The sequence below is a fragment of the Penaeus vannamei genome, chromosome 12 (assembly GCF_042767895.1).
Source record: "Penaeus vannamei isolate JL-2024 chromosome 12, ASM4276789v1, whole genome shotgun sequence".
NCBI lineage: Eukaryota > Metazoa > Arthropoda > Malacostraca > Decapoda > Penaeidae > Penaeus > Penaeus vannamei.
Genome location: NC_091560.1, coordinates 42607959 through 42627895, shown reverse-complemented (window position 1 = coordinate 42627895; position 19937 = coordinate 42607959). Strand labels below are relative to the sequence as shown.

The 19937-nt window shown below is 42.1% G+C and overlaps 9 non-coding genes across 9 annotated transcripts; 8 read left to right on the top strand and 1 right to left on the bottom strand.

Moving 5' to 3' along the window:
* Positions 1-238: 238 nt before the first annotated feature.
* TRNAV-AAC (transfer RNA valine (anticodon AAC)) lies at positions 239-311 on the top strand. The gene has a single exon. It is a non-coding gene; the product is annotated as a tRNA-Val (tRNA).
* Positions 312-4545: 4234 nt separating this feature from the next.
* TRNAR-ACG (transfer RNA arginine (anticodon ACG)) lies at positions 4546-4618 on the top strand. The gene has a single exon. It is a non-coding gene; the product is annotated as a tRNA-Arg (tRNA).
* Positions 4619-7245: 2627 nt separating this feature from the next.
* On the top strand, positions 7246-7318 carry TRNAR-ACG (transfer RNA arginine (anticodon ACG)). The gene has a single exon. It is a non-coding gene; the product is annotated as a tRNA-Arg (tRNA).
* Positions 7319-10162: 2844 nt separating this feature from the next.
* Positions 10163-10235, top strand: TRNAR-ACG (transfer RNA arginine (anticodon ACG)). The gene has a single exon. It is a non-coding gene; the product is annotated as a tRNA-Arg (tRNA).
* Positions 10236-11531: 1296 nt separating this feature from the next.
* TRNAR-ACG (transfer RNA arginine (anticodon ACG)) lies at positions 11532-11604 on the top strand. The gene has a single exon. It is a non-coding gene; the product is annotated as a tRNA-Arg (tRNA).
* Positions 11605-12945: 1341 nt separating this feature from the next.
* On the top strand, positions 12946-13018 carry TRNAR-ACG (transfer RNA arginine (anticodon ACG)). The gene has a single exon. It is a non-coding gene; the product is annotated as a tRNA-Arg (tRNA).
* Positions 13019-14296: 1278 nt separating this feature from the next.
* TRNAR-ACG (transfer RNA arginine (anticodon ACG)) lies at positions 14297-14369 on the top strand. Its single transcript has one exon. It is a non-coding gene; the product is annotated as a tRNA-Arg (tRNA).
* Positions 14370-15896: 1527 nt separating this feature from the next.
* TRNAR-ACG (transfer RNA arginine (anticodon ACG)) lies at positions 15897-15969 on the top strand. The gene has a single exon. It is a non-coding gene; the product is annotated as a tRNA-Arg (tRNA).
* Positions 15970-17218: 1249 nt separating this feature from the next.
* On the bottom strand, positions 17219-17291 carry TRNAV-AAC (transfer RNA valine (anticodon AAC)). Its single transcript has one exon. It is a non-coding gene; the product is annotated as a tRNA-Val (tRNA).
* Positions 17292-19937: the final 2646 nt, after the last annotated feature.

The following is a 19937-nucleotide window of genomic DNA, read 5'->3' as shown; positions in this document are numbered from 1 at the left end:
CGCGCCCGTGTGTGTGTGTGTGTGTGTGTGTATGTATGTATGTATGTATGTATGTATGTGTGTGTGTGCGCGCGCGCGCGTGATGTAGCCATCTCATTGCTCTATATATTACATATCTCCATAGACGATGCCTACTGATCGTACTTTCCAAGCTTTTGTAATTCTTCTAATTATTAAGATCTCATAATAGAAAGTCCAATAAACATCAGATGACTAAGATATTCATTAAGTGCAAGATGTGCTCATGGTGTAGTGGTTATCACATCTGTCTAACACACAGAAGGTCCCAGGTTCGAGCCCTGGTGAGCACACATCCCAACCTATTTTCCAATGAAGGGCTGGGGATAGCATACCCGAGTAATATGGACAGGCAGCCAAGACCATTTTAATAGTTGACTTCATACGAAAGATGTCAGGAATTGTGTACTACTTGTAGAGGATTTTAAAAATTGTCTGAATTTTGGGATTTGTAACTAGGAAAGTAAGCAGAACAACACGGCCAACTGTAGCTTTAAAAGATACTGTAAGTTAATCCAATTTCAGTAAAATTCATATTCGAATAAAATTCACAGTTCTACCGTCAGTCTCTCTCCCCGATGATTTCCTCCTAAATTTCGAAGGAAGCATCAAAACCACATTTCCCAACATACACTAGCGTCGAATTGAGTCGAATTTGTGCTTTAATTCATAGGCTGCCCCGTCAGTAGAACCTTTCCCAACGTCCACCAGAAGCGAAGACTCTAAACACTTCACGGTCTACCAAATGTACAGCCATTCACGTCCAGTCATTCAGTAACACTAAGAAGCAATCTCAGACAAACATAGGTAGTGAAAACAGGTCTTTCATTATTGAATTCATATATATATATATATATATATATATATATATATATATATATATATATATATATATATATACACACACACATACATCTGTGTGAGAGAGAGAGAGGAAGTGTGTGTGTGTGTGTGTGTGTGTGTGTGTGTGTGTGTGTGTGTGTGTGTGTGTGTGTGTGTGAGAGAGAGAGAGAGAGAGAGAGAGAGAGAGAGAGATTGACTGATTCTCGTGAAAATATAGTTTTATAGAGAATCAATATGAGGGTCATAACGTAATATGTAACAGAGGGATGCGATGTGCACCAACTGTTGAGATCTGAATTACCCAGCGAGTCAGGTGACCTGAGGTCAGTGTGGTTGTTAGCTCTCTTCCTTTTGCGAAATTGACGGGTTATTACGGTAAACGAATGCAATTATCTCACATTCTATAAAATTTTGTTCCCATTATCGCAATTTAATAGCTGATAAAGTCGTGCGACACACACACACACACACTCGGGTCAAACTACACCACATACACAGAGGCACTAAACCAACTGCAGATACCCTCTTTAGAAGACCGGAGAAAATCCCTAACAGAAAAATTCGCACACAACATCTTAACATCTGCGAGATATCGGCACCTGCTTCCCGACTTGCGTCAATCAAGCAGACAGCTCCGTGAGGATGTTAACAATAAATTATGTGAACCAAAGTGTCATACATCCAGATATTATACGTCTACTATTCCCTATTGTATTAGACACTTAAATGAAACTAAAATTGTAACTAAAACTTATTATGGCAATACTAATTTAGGCAGCCGCACTATATTTACAAAGGAAAGTATAACAGAATTATTGACTAGAGTTCGTACCTGTCGGGGAAGTTAATAAAATTGTGGGGACCTCACTGGTTGTGCTTTAATTGAAATTCAAAAGTTGCCTCTCTACAGTCCACAAACCTTGTTGTCTCGGACCGTCTCGAATGTAAACAATACTATGAGCTTTCTGCAAAATACAAAATACGGGGGTTTGGAAGGTATGCTTCGTTTGTACTGCAAAATACCCCCCCCCCCCCAGGTGAGGCGTATGGAAATACGTCCAGGGAAGGGGGTCCGGGTTGGGTTGGGTTGGGTTAGGTTAGGTTGAGGATTAGGTTAGGTTAGGTTAGGTTGAGGATTAGGTTAGGTTAGGTTAGGTTGAGGATTAGGTTAAGTTAGGTTAGATTGGTTAGGTTAGGTTGAGAAATGGGATTTTGGCAACACTGACACCGGCGCATCTCGCAACGGCGCGCCGCCGGAATCTCGTTCGGATTTTGCATTTTTTTCAAAATTTTCACTTTTCATTCTGCTATTTCTTCCGTGTGTGTGCCCCCCTACCTCCAACCCCCCATTCTCCACGGGTCACCCAAGAGTGAAGGGGATAGGAGAAAAAAATAATAATAGGCGCGGCTGTCTTACTTAGATTTACCATTATTATTATTATTACACACACACACACACTCACTCTCTCTCTCAACACTGGAGAGTGAGCAGCATTACAAACAATAAAATTATTAACAATAACCACAAAAAGATTAAACATGACATCATAAACACGAAGGTAACTGAAGTAGAAACAAAGGAAGTGTATTTAACAACAGCCACTGCTAACATGCTACCTGAAACGACCACGCAGTCGCAAGTTTTCAAAACATTGGCTTCAGTAATACTTGCAAGTCGAACGGGATTGTATTTAATAATGGAAAATGGATTAATTGAAATAATTAAAAGTGGAGATTCAAAGGTAAATTTGGTAATGCAACCCACACCATTTTGGGTGAATAGAATAATTTTCAAGTAGCTATGGTCGTGTTTCGAGCGAATATAGCACTTATTTCCTTCGTAAACGAAGCATAACTACGATATCGGTCCTGATAGCTGGGCAGGGTATGATAGGCCTACATAATAGGGAATTTCGAGAACTATCGGTAGAATAGCATAGTATATTGACATATTTCCGGGTGGTATAGGGGATCCGCTCCCTTAAACCTCCTTTAAGGGGTACTACCGCCCCTCCCCACCCCCACCTGGTCTACAAAATCTTTCCGGCAGGAGAGATCCCAGACCCAGGAATTGTTTGAACCACATCTTACCTTAAGCATTAACTCCAGAAGGGCCAGGCTGCGGGGTCGGCGGGAATTGCGAACGCTTATAGCAAAGTTCCATTGCTTTCTACGTTTTGTTTTTTTAATCCTTTCCCATGCACCACAAACCCATTGGTGTCTGTCATTTCTGTAATGACACGATTTCTTACAGTGCGGGACGCTGCACTTCAACTGGCAGTACACCGTGATCGCGTAGATTTAGTAAGCTTGCTTCGTTATTTTGTTGATAATTCGCAATGAAATCGAAATAATTGTTCTCACAATCTACACACTGTCTAGCCATGATGGAACTGATTTGAATTTCAAAGGCTTCTCCTAGACCCAGCCTCTATTATCACGTGATGGGATATTCCATATCTGATTGGTTCTATTGAGTGTCTATGTTCACGTCACGTTCACGCACGAATCTAATTGGCTCATTTGATTTCCCTCGCATACGTCATCCGCTACAAATCCGTCCGACTTTCCTTAGCTCTTAACGACTTTTTGTCATTTTGTCGTGGCGTTGGAGGCGGAAGGTTACCGCGGCTCCTGGAAATCGTGGATTTTATACCCTTTATGACACCGTTATTATCAATTTGCGCAGATAATGGTATAGAAGAAAATTTTCATAGAATGTGTTCTATCACGTGGTAAGCTCAGATTCTTTAAATTAGGTGTGGGGTTGTATTTCCAATAATACCGATTCAAATGTGACAGAACTATTATGAAGATTGAGCTTTGGAAGTGCTGCCTCATATCGTGGTTGTGCGTATTTGATTACTATTAATTTTATCATAATCCACATTGGGAAGAGACGCGGACAGCACCTAGGCGTTCATAGTTGATCTGATATTCACAATAAATAACAACGTAAAGTATTTACGATACTGTCATCTTTGGGGGGAGAAGTGATCATATAGTAACTGCCTCAATAGGTAGAAACCGTACATTTAGTAGGTACAATTATAGAACAGGTGATTATAGAAGCACCAAAAAGTTCCTTGAGGATAAAGATGGAATAACATTTTGTGTGAAAGTGTAAGACATGCAAGACATTTCATGAGATTTATAACAAACTATCGGTCACAAGCTGTATATATGCGAGTTTTAAAGGAAGGACGCCCCATAGTTAAAAAGTCATCGTATAGGACTTTTCCCTACCGCTATATGTGATAAGGTCAGTATTACCCTGCTTGGTTTCGTGGTGTAGATAGACATTTCCCTGCTTGAAGTGTGGTGCGGGTCTACATTTCCATGCATGTGGTTTTATGCACGGGAGTGGTATTGCCTTGGTAAATGGTGTTGTACTGGCGGGCATGTTCAATTGCTGTTGAAGTTTTTATGATATTAATGCATCTCTTCGTGATTATAAAAATAGCGGTGTGTAGTTCATATATATATAAGTTAGTGGTCATATAAAATCCTATAAATGCAATCTATAAAAAGACCAAAAATTAAGAGACGCTTTAGGTTTTCGAGATCCTTAAACCATTCTACAATTCCCATAACCTGTATTCTCCGTTTACAGATATAATGCACGTTCCTTAAATTTCGTTAAGATAATTATTGATATTAGAAATTACTGAAGGAGGGACAGAAGGCCTTGTGGCGCAACGGATAACGCGTCTGACTACGGATCAGAAGATTCCAGGTTCGAATCCTGGCATGGTCGACTTAAAGAGTTTTCCTGCAAGTGACCATCTTATGAACCCAAAATGTAGTCTAATACATGACAGGAAACAAACATTAGAAATTACCTGTCACTGATGTATATTGCGCTACTTAGCATCAATACCATGATAAAGGACAAAATAATTAGTTCAATTTTTGTGTATTATTCATTGTTTCCTGTCACAGACTTCCTTATATCAATCGCTTAAATCTTACACAGTTAATATTAATATCAATTAGTAATTTGATATAAAAAAAAAATGCAAAAAATATTGGCTATATACACAAGGTTTAGTACTGAAAGCAAATCCTTCATAGACCTCACTTGTTCTAATTTAAGCGTATGTGTTAACAACAAGGGTATCTAATTCCATATAACAATACCACGGAAACCAGTCGGACTTTTCAACATCATACCTCTAAGTAATGCATGTATTAATCATAGAAAGACCGACCAAGAATAACACGTGCTTTCAACAAAACATTATAATTGTCTCTAGGGAACTTTTACACTACCTGTGCATGTAAGTAGGCAGAAGTGCTCACATAAGCAAACCCAAACACACACTCTATGTCTTACTGTCCGTAATTAAGATATTTTAAGTCAATGAAAGGTGCGGGTGGCGTTCCCTAGCCAATGTTACTATGGTGAAAAGGTCCTATAACAGTAACCTGTGAGTTGTAACTGCAAATCATTATATTACTAATATACTCGTTGGATGCATGTTCATCTATTTATATATTTTGCGTAGTTTAATATAGTGGACATTAAGTAACTGAAGAAGTAATATGAAGGGTAAATAATATGACAACAGAGAAAAAATAAACGATAAAAAATGCCTAAAAGTTCTCAAAAGAAAAGAAAAGTATGAGATTTAAAAAAATATATCTAGATCCCATACAAGCGGCCACTCCCTCGCTCTTAGTTACGAAAACGTTCACAAGTCATTACTCTATACCCTTAATTCGTTTAATAATAAAACATATTCTTTCTTTGTACGGTAGAACTGTAAAACTAGAAACAGCACGACACACATTGGACATGGAGGAATAGGCAAGCATGGGTAAAGTATGTGGGTAGGGGAAACATAGATTATTCGTGAGTGCTAAACAAAAATATAATTAAATAGTAAATCCGCCGAGTAGATTGTCTTAGGGAGAATGGGTAATTAATTTAATTTGTGTATGAGGTTTGTAGATGAGTGATACAGAGGTATGACGCGACACTGTTATAGGCTTCTCATATAAATATGTTTTCCTCAATACTACAAGTGAATGGTCAGTAAGCTGAATTACTTCTCGATTATGTATCTACTTATAACCTACTGTATATGAACTTTACCTATTCCCACGTTTATGTATCTACTTAGAACGTAGATGTATATGAACCTACCCTATTCCCACGTTTATGTATCTGCTTAGAACCTACTGTATATGAACCTTACCTATTCCCACGTTTATGTATCTGCTTAGAACCTACTGTATATGAACCTTACCTATTCCCACGTTTATGTAACTGCTTAGAACCTACTGTATATGAACCTTACCTATTCCCACGTTTATGTATCTGCTTAGAACCTACTGTATATGAACCTTACCTATTCCCACGTTTATGTATCTACTTAGAACGTAGATGTATATGAACCTTACCCATTCCCATGTTTAACCTACTCGGGCAGCCGCTTGGTACATCTGAATCTCTATGTTCCATGAGTTGACCCACTAGGCCAGCCCTCTAATCCCCATAAGATCCCGCGGTCAAGTATGTGGGACCAATGTGGGCCTAAAATAGAATCCACATGGGTCCTGGTATCTAGTGCTAGCTGGGAAGAATCTCGGTCGGTTTGTTAGAGCTATGCGCGGCCCGACGTAATGAATATTCGTATATACAGACATGCATATACACAGAAATGAATACATATCTGTCTGTCTACTAGATATATATACATTTATCGATCTATCAACCAGATATATATGTATACACATTTATCTACCAGGTATGCATACATTTATCTAGAGTTGATATGCATGTATAGACTAATAGACATGTATATATTTCAGTGTCAGGCTCCACACAATTTAGCTCAACCACAGAGGAAGATTAAGGTGTAGGCCGATTGAGAAAACAATCCATTAGTAGCAAAAATGGCGGTTTATTTAATGGTGCGAAACTCGCGTTTGTTTATATAAATAAATTTTATGAGCTGCACTGTTCTGAGTCCCGTCTCGACTACTCAAGTAATGCAAATTGTTTTTAGGTGTATCTGTTAGAAGCAAACACTGGAAAGCACTGGCATATAACCCTCTAAACAACTGTTGGTCAGTGGAATCTAAATAATGTATGGTTGATGCCTAGTTCAGAAATTGCTTGATAGATTTCGAAAAAAAATAATTAGCCATTTTGGTAGAACGGAGTAGGAGAGGCTGGGATCAGAAAAATCTTAAATATAAACACTTTAGTCTTCATCATCATTAGCATGACTGACATTATACAATAATATTCAAATGTCCACAGAGAAGAAATTACCTAAATAAATAGAAAATATCTTGAAATGTAATTATGCCCATAGTGTTTTCTCTCTTTTTGAAGGCAGTTTTCAAATATCATATAATTTCATCTTCGAACATGGCCTTGTGGCGCAACGGATAACGCGTCTGACTACGGATCAGAAGATTCCAGGTTCGAATCCTGGCAAGGTCGACTGGACCGAACATTTTTCAGTACCTTAAAACCGTAATACATGCGCTTGGACACTCGACAAAGCTGCTGTCGCCACGAGAATTTACGCTTAAATGATCAAACGTTGGAATAATAAATATATTTTTGTGGTGATTATACTTGACCCTGAATGTCCATACATTAAGGTTAGCTAATGTGATCATCGGTTATTATGCCAACAAATAAAATCCAGAGACTGTCAAATTCATAAGGAATTGCCGTTATCAAAAAAAATAATAATAATAAAAAATAAATCTATCCAAGCCCCAAAGTCTATAGGTCTACATCGCACGCATTTCCAATTCATATTTCACAACAAAGAGATGAGGTATTTGATCCTATTTAAACTTGTGTACAGCATTGACAGACACATGTACACCAACACCCAAATATACCCACGCTTATATATGTAAATAAACCCGTTAGTCTGCACGAGTTTTATAGTGCCGGATGAATCCTTAGGACAGCCAATCGTATAGAATGTGTTAATATGTTTCGACGATCGAATCAGTAGGGCCAAAATTATAAGAGAAAGAGAGAGAGAGAGGGAGAGAGGGGGAGAGGGAGAGAGGGGGAGAGGGAGAGAGGGGGAGAGAGAGAGAGAGAGAGAGAGAGAGAGAGAGAGAGAGGGAGAGGGAGAGAGGGAGAGGGAGAGGGAGAGAGAGAGAGAGAGGGAGAGAGAGAGAGAGAGGAGAGAGGGAGAGAGAGAGGGAGAGGGGGAGAGGGAGAGGGAGAGGGGGAGAGGAGAGGGGGAGAGGGAGAGGGAGAGGGGGGAGAGGGGAGGGAGAGGGGGAGAGGGAGAGGGGGAGAGGGGGAGGGAGAGGGAGGGTGAGAGAGGGAGGGGGAGAGGGGGAGGGGGAGAGGGGGAGGGGGAGAGGGAGAGGGAGAGGGGGAGAGGGAGAGACAGAGACCCCGAGAGACAGAGACCCCGAGAGACAGAGACCCCGAGAGACAGAGACCCCGAGAGACAGAGACCCCGAGAGACAGAGACCCCGAGAGACAGAGACCCCGAGAGACAGAGACCCCGAGAGACAGAGACCCCGAGAGACAGAGACCCCGAGAGACAGAGACCCCGAGAGACAGAGACCCCGAGAGACAGAGACCCCGAGAGACAGAGACCCCGAGAGACAGAGACCCCGAGAGACAGAGACCCCGAGAGACAGAGACCCCGAGAGACAGAGACCCCGAGAGACAGAGACCCCGAGAGACAGAGACCCCGAGAGACAGAGACCCCGAGAGACAGAGACCCCGAGAGACAGAGACCCCGAGAGACAGAGACCCCGAGAGACAGAGACCCCGAGAGACAGAGACCCCGAGAGACAGAGACCCCGAGAGACAGAGACCCCGAGAGACAGAGACCCCGAGAGACAGAGACCCCGAGAGACAGAGACCCCGAGAGACAGAGACCCCGAGAGACAGAGACCCCGAGAGACAGAGACCCCGAGAGACAGAGACCCCGAGAGACAGAGACCCCGAGAGACAGAGACCCCGAGAGACAGAGACCCCGAGAGACAGAGAGACCGAGAGACAGAGAGACCGAGAGACAGAGAGAGAAAAGAAAAGAGCAATTTATCATGCCCTTACCAATTGCAAATTATCTAGAATAAAGAAACGACTTTGAAAATAATCCGCATTATACTGCACTGTATATCATCTACAGTGACGTCTCTCTCCGCGACTGTACTCAGAAGGACGACAACTAATTATATTTAGCATTATAAGGACGACAACTAATTATATTTAGCATTAATATCAATATAATCATATATCATGGGGCCGATATTTAATATATTCATATGCGTGTATACAATTGTTATTGGGAATGCATAGGTATTAGATTCCCTACAACCAACAGAAGAGGAGTTTCAGGGGAGGGGAAGAGGGGAGAGGGGGAAGAGGGAGAGGGGGGAGGGGATGGGGTAGGGGGAAGAGGGAGGGGAGGGGGGGGGGGGAGGGACAGGGTATTGATTACACTAAAGCATAAAAATTGTGTGTGTGTGTGTGTGTGTGTATGTGTGTTCGTGTGTGTGTGTGTGTGTGTGTGTCTTAGTGTATGTATTTGAAAGCAACGTCTCGGGAGATAAAATATACTGTATGTTGACTGAAACTGGATTTTTGTTTTATTGATAATGACGGTGATGATGACGATGGCGATGAAGGCGGGCAATCGTCGCATCTTATTATGTAGTCGACGGTTTGGAAAAAAAATAACTTTGTGGCAATACATCAGATCATTTTCCACTGTAGAACCTACTGATTGAAAATTTGAGGTGGGTGCTTATCAGTGATTCCAAGCGGGGACTAAAGATGCGTAAGCAAGATGTGTTATCTTACAGCTAAAGTCGCATACATGGAAAATGCTGTTTCTTTTTTCTTTTTCATCTTGTGATGATGCTATTTATAGATAGAGAACAAGTACCGAGGGAGATGGCAGAAAGAAGAAGATATAGAGACGATAAAGATGGACGAAGACGCACGAGGTCTCTCCAGCCCACAACCACCTCGTCCTTGACACCCAAGGGGCTGGGCGTCTCGCAACCGCCATCTTTGAAATGTAATAAACCCAGAATTTAAGGTTCTTCCATTTACCTGCATTAAGACTAATCTTTGGCTCGTATTAGCCGGGGGAAATCTCAAGGCTGTGAATGAATATGTGCAGTATTATCCAGTGTTAATATGGGAGAATCTGAAGAGATGTTTGGTCTGTTATTTTGGAAATGTATGGAAATGTGAGAGAAATAGTAGAGTTCAGGACTCTCAATTTAAAGACCTGGTAACACGAACTTTTTTTTCTTTTTCTTTTTAATAGTTGTTAATGGAATATATGGCCTTGTGGCGCAACGGATAACGCGTCTGACTACGGATCAGAAGATTCCAGGTTCGAATCCTGGCAAGGTCGAAAGTCTCTTTATGGAGCCGAGAAATCTAGTCCTCGTGCGCTGATTAGCAGTGCAAACCTCGGTGATTTCATGTCACCAGCTCTTGCCTGGGGAGAAGTGATTCCTTTAGAAGTGATTCTGACATAGGAAGCAGAGATGGAAGCAGGATTCAAGATTCTTCCGCAGCGCCTCAGAAAACTGATTGTGCTCACTTTGCGGCCTTTGAAAAGCTGAAATGATGCCCCTTGTCATGTAGATGTCAATATATGAGAGAGAGAGAGAGAGAGAGAGAGAGAGAGAGAGAGAGAGAGAGAGAGAGAGAGAGAGAGAGAGAGAGAGAGAGAGAGAGAGAGAGAGAGAGAGAGAGCAAACCATCAGACGCAAGCAATTTATCATGCCTTTACCATGTACAAATCGAAGTTAAAGAAACGACCATGGAAATAATGTCTGCAGTAAACTACGGCTATCTTCCATAATATTATTACGTGTTTTTCTCAACGATAGTATTCAAGTATCTTCAGTTTTTTTCTTCAATTTCTGTTTCAGACCTTTTCGTCTGTAAACTTTGTTATATAGGATTGAAACGTAAATAACAAATAGCAATAAGCCTAGGGAAAGAAAACGAAAAAAAAGTAAATAAATAGGTTTGTGTACTAAAATAATCTACCAAAAATAATTAGCAGTTTTGATAAGACTTCGATCCCTCTCTAGTTCAGCCCGTCATTTCTAATAAGGTATCTTTAATCACCTTCACCTATTTCATGATGCCAACTATGCAGATTCCTTGATACGGGCATGCACACTTCGTCTCAATATTAATGCGTAGGGCGTAGGGCACTAGTAAGCCAGGTCTGTAAAAGTACGTATAGAGACCTTGCTAGTAAACGCACATCACACAGATCTTTGGTGAGGTATATATGCATTTTCTTGGCACTGTTCAAATTCAACTCCAAGTGGACTGACAAGGAATACTAAGTGAAAACGGCCTCTTTGTCCCTGACGATCTATTTATGCAATTTTGGACGGTAGTTATGATGTAGAAACCAATGTAATTTATATAATTTGTCGATCATTTAAGTAATAGAAATCTGTTTAAGCCCTTCAGTACGTTGGAGGTCTCAAGGCTGTAAGTGAATATATGCCTTTTAACTAATATTAGCCAGTGAGATTCTGAATAGATATGTAGTTATCGGTTAGTTTGAAAATGCAATGTGTGTGAGAAGTAAATGGGTAGGGATCAAAAAGATTCTCTATTTGAAGACTTATACTTCCAGTAACACCAAGTTAAAGGATCAGTGAATTTGAATTTAATATATGGCCTTGTGGCGCAACGGATAACGCGTCTGACTACGGATCAGAAGATTCCAGGTTCGAATCCTGGCAAGGTCGAAAGTCTCTTTATGGAGCCGAGAAATCTAGTCCGCGTGCGCTGATTAGCCGTGCAAACCTCGGTGATTTCACGTCACCAGCTCTTGCCTGGGGAGAAGTGATGCCTTTAGAAATGTCTGACATAGATAGGAAGCAGAGATAGAAGCAGGATTCAAGATTCTTTCGCATCGCCTCAGAAAACTGATTGTGCTCACTTCGCGGCCTTTGAAAAGCTGAAATGATGCCCCTTGTCATGTAGATGTCAATATATGAGAGAGAGAGAGAGAGAGAGAGAGAGAGAGAGAGAGAGAGAGAGAGAGAGAGAGAGAGAGAGAGAGAGAGAGAGAGGGAGAGAGAGAGAGAGAGAGAGAGAGAGAGAGAGCAAACCATCAGACGCAAGCAATTTATCATGCCTTTACCATGTACAAATCGAAGTTAAAGAAACGACCATGGAAATAATGTCTGCAGTAAACTGTACGGTTATCTTCCATAATAACAAGTGTTTTTCTCAACGATATTATTTAAGTATATTCAGTTTTTTTCTTCAATTTCTGTTTCAGACCTTTTCGTCTGTAAACTTTCAGTTTCATAGGATTGAAATGTAAATAACAAATAGCAATACGCCTAGCAGAAAAGGGAAAAAAAAGTAAATAAATAGGTTTGTGTGCTAAAATAATCTACCAAAAATAATTAGTAGTTTTGATATGACTTCGATCCCTCTCTAGTTCAGCCCGTCATTTCTAATAAGGTATCTTTAATCACCTTCACCTATTTCATGATGCCAACTATGCAGATTCCTTGATACAGGCATGCACACTTCGTCTCAATATTAATGCGTAGGGCGTAGGGCACTAGTAAGCCAGGTCTGTAAAAGTACGTATAGAGACCTTGCTAGTAGACGCACATCACACAGATCTTTGGTGAGGTATATATGCATTTTCTTGGCACTGTTCAAATTCAACTCCAAGTGGACTGACAAGGAATACTAAGTGAAAACGGCCTCTTTGTCCCTGACGATCTATTTATGCAATTTGTTTTTATATACTCTATCTAATAATTACATTGCATGGGCGGTAGTTGTGATGTAGAAACCAATGTAATTTATATAATTTGTCGATCATTTAAGTAATAGAAATCTGTTTAAGCCCTTCAGTACGTTGGAGGTCTCAAGGCTGTAAGTGAATATATGCCTTCTAACTAATATTAGCCAGTGAGATTCTGAATAGATATGTAGTTATCGGTTAGTTTGAAAATGCAATGTGTGAGAAGTAAATGGGTAGGGATCAAAAAGATTCTCTATTTGAAGACTTATACTTCCAGTAACACCAAGTTAAAGGATCAGTGAATTTGAATTTCATCCATGGACTTGTGGCGCAACGGATAACGCGTCTGACTACGGATCAGAAGATTCCAGGTTCGAATCCTGGCAAGGTCGAAAGTCTCTTTATGGAGCCGAGAAATCTAGTCCGCGTGCGCTGATTAGCAGTGCAAACCTCGGTGATTTCACGTCACCAGCTCTTGCCTGGGGAGAAGTGATGCCTTTAGAAATGTCTGACATAGATAGGAAGCAGAGATGGAAGCAGGATTCAAGTTTTTTTTTTTTCTTTTTTTTTTTTTGCCTCAGAAAACTGATTGTGCTCACTTCGCCCCCCCCCCCCCTTAGAAAAAGCTGAAATGATGCCCCTTGTCACGTAGATGTCAATATATGAGAGAGAGAGAGAGAGAGAGAGAGCGCAAACCATCAGACGCAAGCAATTTATCATGCCTTTACCATGTACAAATCGAAGTTAAAGAAACGACCATGGAAATAATGTCTGCAGTAAACGGTACGGTTATCTTCCATTATAACAAGTGTTTTTCTCAACGATATTATTTAAGTATCTTCAGGTTTTTTCTTCAATTTCTGTTTCAGACCTTTTCGTCTGTAAGCTTTCAGTTTCATAGGATTGAAATGTATATAACAAAGAGCAATACGCCTAGCAGAAAAGGGAAAGAAAACGAAAAAAAAAGTAAATAAATAGGTTTGTGTGCTAAAATAATCTACCAAAAATAATTAGCAGTTTTGATAAGACTTCGACCCCTCTCTAGTTCAGCCCGTCATTTCTAATAAGGTATCTTTAATCACCTTCCCTTATTTCATGATGCCAACTATGCAGATTCCTTGATACAGGCATGCACACTTCGTCTCAATATTAATGCGTAGGGCACTAGTAAGCCAGGTCTGTAAAAGTACGTATAGAGACCTTGCTAGTAAACGCACATCACACAGATCTTTGGTGAGGTATATATGCATTTTCTTGGCACTGTTCAAATTCAACTCCAAGTGGACTGACAAGGAATACTAAGTGAAAACGGCCTCTTTGTCCCTGACGATCTATTTATGCAATTTTAATTTATATACTCTACTAATTACATTGCATGGACGGTAATTGTGATGTAGAAACCAATGTAATTTATATAATTTGTTGATTTAAGTAATAGAAGTCTGTTTAAGCCCTTCAGTACGTTGGAGGTCTCAAGGCTGTAAGTGAATATATGCCTTCTAACTAATATTAGCCAGTGAGATTCTGAATAGATATGTAGTTATCGGTTAGTTTGAAAATGCATTGAGTGTGAGAAGTAAATGGGTAGGGATCAAAAAGATTCTCTATTTGAAGACTTATACTTCCAGTAACACCAAGTTAAAGAATCAGTGAATTTGACTTCTATACATGGCCTTGTGGCGCAACGGATAACGCGTCTGACTACGGATCAGAAGATTCCAGGTTCGAATCCTGGCAAGGTCGAAGATGTTTCTTTTAGAGCCAGGAACTTTAGCCCGTGTACGCCGATTAGCAGCACAAACCTACAAACGGTAACTTCATGTCACCAGCCATTGCCTGGGGAGAAGTGATCCCTTTGGTCATGTTTAAATAAATAGGAAGCAGAGATGGAAGTAGGATTCAAGCAGTCAGATGGAAAAAGAAAGAAAGAAAGAAAAAATAAATAATATATATATATATATATATATATATATATATATATATCGGTGTGTGTGTGTGTGTGTGTGTGTGTGTGTGTGTATGTGTGTGTGTGTGTGTGTGTATTCCTTTCATAATGATTTTCATGAATATGCCTTGGATTACGAGCGGCAAATGTTTTGCTGTTAGTGACCACTGTCATTTTTGCTCAACAAAAACTACCTGACAACAGATCTGATATGTCTCGAAGTCTGATAAGGTCGGCGTCTATGAAATTACCCATTAAAAGTAACTATCACACGAGAGTTTTTTAGCAACCCATTTGTGATATGATCTGAAATTAGAAGTCACAAAGTAGATTTCCCCAACTTGCTGGTCACGCAGGCGAACAAAACCATCGGGAGAGGCTAGATCAGTAGCAACTCGAGGTGTCATAGCGTCTATTTTGGTGACTGTTCAAGGAAAATGTAACCATTAAAATCATTATTTTCCATCCATTTTGAAACTTGCAGAGACCAAAATGATCGACCACATTCACAAAGCATCCGTAACTTTTGTGACGTCATCAAAATAAACCCCATGTTTTTTTTTTTTTTTAATATAATCAGACGCCATGAAACCTCGAGCTGCTACTGATCTCGCCTTTGCCCAAAACCATCGCCTTAACCGTTCGATTCCAACGACAAAAATGGCGTCTATTCGGTTGTCAGCGTGACCCTCCTCGCAGGTTATTTCTTCTCTTCTGTAGAAATGGAAGTTCAGCGAGAACTAAGACGACGGATGTGGCTTCGTTCGTGATTGCAGAGAAGAAAGAGCAAAAGTATGTATCATATTCTGCAGCGAGAGCTTCGTGTGGAGGATGAATGTAGCCAGGCTCCTTTGACGAATTTGAAAAACGCGCGGATGTAGATAATGATGACGTCATGGATGCTTTCTAATCCGTAAACAAAATGACAAACACTTGAAAAAATCTAAGGATATAACATACAATATATGTTTAAACACCACATTGAAATACACGATTATTATATTTTGATAGTCGATTTTTTTATTATTATTATTATTATTATTTTTTTTGTTTAGCAGACTGCAGACACTTGCCATGCCCATTTTGCCTCAAGTAGTAGATTCTGCGAACTCTAAGTTGAGGGAAGTGGAAAAGTTCGAGTTATCTCTGACTTATCGTTGAAAAAAAATCCCCTTTACAGAGAAGAAATTACCTCTTAAATTAAATTAAATCTTAAATTAAATTAAATTAAATTAAAATAAATCTTAAAATGTAATTATGCCTATAGTATTTTCTCTCTTTTTGAAGGCAGTTTTCAAATAACATATAATTTCATCTTCAAACATGGCCTTGTGGCGCAACGGATAACGCGTCTGACTACGGATCAGAAGATTCCAGGTTCGAATCCTGGCAAGGTCGCAAATCCTATTATATAGCATATATCTTTAGTTTATTTGTGCAAAATAGCATAAAGATCACTAATTACTAATCATCTGGTGCCACATGGAGAGAAATAATACGAATAAAAATATTTTTCTCAAACTTTTCCAGACCCACTTTCTCTCCTCCTTGAAAAGATCAAACACAAATATACATTTCTCAAATAAAACTTACTGAAGTAAACCAATTTATTTAGCAGCACTGTATAAAGCGTTACTTATTAACTGCCCCTAATGCCATCTTGTCGCTCCCTTTTGCCCCCAGATCTTTGCACCGCCCACTGATAAACTCATTTTCATTGTAAATTTGATTTAGCAATGATTCTTACTCCGCAAAATCTAGCAGGGATCGGGAAATGTGAAAATGACAGGAAGACCTGATATTGTTCCCATAACTTTGAGAGAGAGAGAGAGAGAGAGAGAGAGAAAGAGAGAGAGAGAGAGAGAGAGAGAGAGAGAGAGAGAGAGAGAGAGAGAGAGAGAGAGAGAGGAGAAATATGGAGAGAGAGAGAGAGAGAGACAGACAGAGACAGACAGAGACAGACAAACAGAGACAAAGAGAAAGAGAGACAGAGAGAGAGAAAAGAGAAGCATGAACTTCTAGGAAATGAATCGTAGTCTTAAACAGATAATTCAGTGTCTTGTACAAACAACCCTATTCTACAACTAATGATAATATGCGTTACCAATATGTATTTACGCGGATCAAAAGGTGTACATTTGTAATATGCATCATTTCAGTGTAACAACTAAAAGAGGCAATTAATTCACCTTATCTAAATAAGATCTGTAAGAAATAAAATCATGGCACTGTATATATGTATATCCTTTAAGAGAACCTACTCAAACAAGTCATCACATCAGTATAAAAGTAAACACGAGAAGAAAGAATTATTGGTAAAGACTGGATTGAACTCGGCGAACATGAGATAAAAGGTGTTATATTCAAACATCCTGATATTGAGGATGACGATCCCGTAAAAAAATACTATCACATGTAATTGTCATATCTTATTGCCAGGGAGACAAGCCCAGGGAATCTATTTTCTTGTATACTTCTTTTTCCTATTTGAGTTTTTAATATTAGTGTTTTCTAAGTAAACCATAAGTAGGCGAGACAAATAACAATAACGACTATAATTTGATTACTACAAAATGATTATCAATTAGAATCCACAATTTCTAGGGTAAATACAAGCCTGTGAAGCTTACCTTACTTGCTCAAAAAGTGTGCTCACCAGGGCTCGAACCTGGGACCTTCTGTGTGTTAGACAGATGTGATAACCACTACACCATGAGCACATCTACGAAATGTTAATACAAATATCAAATTTAGAAAATATAACTGATATTACAGTTCTGGAAGTGTGAAATAGTGTGCAGTGGAGGAAATGAAGCGGCTCATTGCACTCGGCTTCACTCTCACTACAGCCACATGCATTAGGTTTACTTGCAACATCCTGCTGCAATTTTTTAATCAATTTTAACCCAAGATGGTGTTACAAGGTAGTACTTTTCCTGTATCCTCCTCCCCCTACTCTTCAGATCTGAGATAGTGATTACTTGAGTAAGAGAAGGGTAAAGGGGGAGGGAGGAAGGGAGAGGGGAAGAAAGGGAGAGGAAGAGGGTAATTGGGAGAGAGAGAGATGGAGGGTAGGAGGGAGAAAGAGGGGAGGTACAGAGAGAAAGAGAGAGAGAGAGACGGAGGGAATGAGGGAGAAAGAACAGAGGTAGAGAGAGAGAGGCGAAGGGTAAGAGGGAGAGAAAGAGGAGGAGGATATGAGGAAGAGAGAGAGACGGAATATAGGAGGGAGAAAGAAGGGAGGTAGAGAGGGAAAGAGCGGGAGGGTAGGAGGGAAAGAGACGGGATGTAGAAATGAAAACAGAGGGAGATAGAGAGGGAGAGGGAGGGTGGGACGAGGAAGAGAGGGAGGATGGGAGGGAGAGGAGAGAGAGGGGGAGGGTGGAGGGAGAGAAAGAGAGAGAGAAAGAGATGGAGGATGGGAGGGAGAGGGAAGAGAAGGAGGGTGGGAGGGAGAGGAAGAGAGGGAGGGTGGAAGGGAGAGGAAGTGAGGGAGGGTGGAAGGGAGAGGAAGAGAGGGAGAGTGGAAGGAGAGAGGAAGAGAGGGAGGGTGGAAGGGAGAGGAAGAGAGGGAGAGTGGAAGGGAGAGGAAGAGAGGGAGGGTGGAAGGAAAGGAAGAGAGGGAGGGTGGAAGGGAGAGGAAGAGAGGGAGGGTGGAAGGGAGAGGAAGAGAGGGAGGGTGGAAGGGAGAGGAAGAGAGGGAGGGTGGAAGGGAGAGGAAGAGAGGGAGGGTGGAAGGGAGAGGAAGAGAGGGAGAGTGGAAGGGAGGAGGAAGAGAGGGAGGGTGGAAGGGAGAGGAAGAGAGGGAGGGTGGAAGGGAGAGGAAGAGAAGGAGGGTGGAAGGGAAGAGGAAGAGAGGGAGGGTGGAAGGGAGAGGAAGAGAGGGAGGGTGGAAGGGAGAGGAAGAGAGGGAGGGTGGAAGGGAGAGGAAGAGAGGGAGGGTGGAAGGGAGAGGAAGAGAGGGAGGGTGGAAGGGAGAGGAAGAGAGTGGGAGGGAGGGGGAAGGTGGAAGGGAGAGGGAGAGAGGGAGGGTGGAAGGGAGAGGAAGAGAGGGAGAGTGGAAGGAAGAGGAAGAGAGGGAGGGTGGAAGGGAGAGGAAGAGAGGGAGGGTGGAAGGGAGAGGAAGAGAGGGAGGGTGGAAGGGAGAGGAAGAGAGGGAGGGTGGAAGGGAAAGGAAGAGAGGGAGGGTGGAAGGGAGAGGAAGAGAGAGGAGGGTCGGAAGGGAGAGGAAGGAGAGGGAGGGTGGAAGGGAGAGGAAGAGAGGGAGAGTGGAAGGGAGAGGAAGAGAGGGAGGGTGGAAGGGAGAGGAAGAGAGGAGGGTGGAAGGAAGGAAGAGAGGAGGTGGAAGGGAAAGGAAGAGAGGAGGGTGGAAGGGAAGGAAGAGAGGGAGGGTGGAAGGGAGAGGAGAGAGGGAGGGTGGAAGGGAGAGGAGAGAGGAGGGTGGAAGTGAGAGGAAGAGAGGAGGGTGGAAGGGAGAAGGGAGGAAGGAAGAGGGAGGGAGGAAGGGAAAGGAAGAGAGGGAGGAGTGGAAGGGAGAGGAAGAGAGAGGGGAAGGAGAGGAAGAGAGGAGGTGGAAGGAAGGAAGAGAGGAGGGTGGAAGGGAAGGAAGAGAGGGAGGGTGGAAGGGAGAGGAAGAGAGGGAAGGAGGGAAGGGAGAGGAAGAGAGGGAGGGTGGAAGGGAGAGGAAGAGAGGGAGGGTGGAAGGGAGAGGAAGAGAGAAGAGAGGGAGGTGGAAGGGAGAGGAGAGAGGGAGGGTGGAAGGGAGAAGGAAGAGAGGAGGAGGGTGGAAGGGAGAGGAAGAGAGGGAGGGTGGAAGGAGAGGAAGAGAGGGAGGGTGGAAGGGAGAGGAAGAGAGGGAGGGTGGAAGGAGGAGAGAAGAGAGGAAGGGAGAGTGAAGAGAGGGAGGGTGGAAGGGAGGGAAGAGAGGAGGTGGAAGGGAGAGGAAGAGAGGGAGAGTGGAAGGGAGAGGAAGAGAGGGAGGTGGAAGGGAGAGGAAGAGAGGGAGGGTGGAAGGGAGAGGAAGAGAGGGAGGTGGAAGGGAGAGGAAGAGAGGGAGGGTGGAAGGAAAGAAGAGAGGGAGGGTGGAAGGGAGAGGAGAGAGGGAGGGTGAGGGAGAGGAAGAGAGGGAGGGTGGAAGGGAGAGGAAGAGAGGGAGGGTGGAAGGAGAGGAAGAGAGGGAGGGTGGAAGGAGAAGAGAGGAGGGGGGAAGGGAGAGGAAGAGAGCGAGGGTGGAAGGGAGAGGAAGAGAGGGAGAGTGGAAGGGAGAGGAAGAGAGGGAGAGTGGAAGGGAGAGGAAGAGAGGGAGGGTGGAAGGGAGAGGAAGAGAGGGAGGGTGGAAGGGAGAGGAAGAGAGGGAGGGTGGAAGG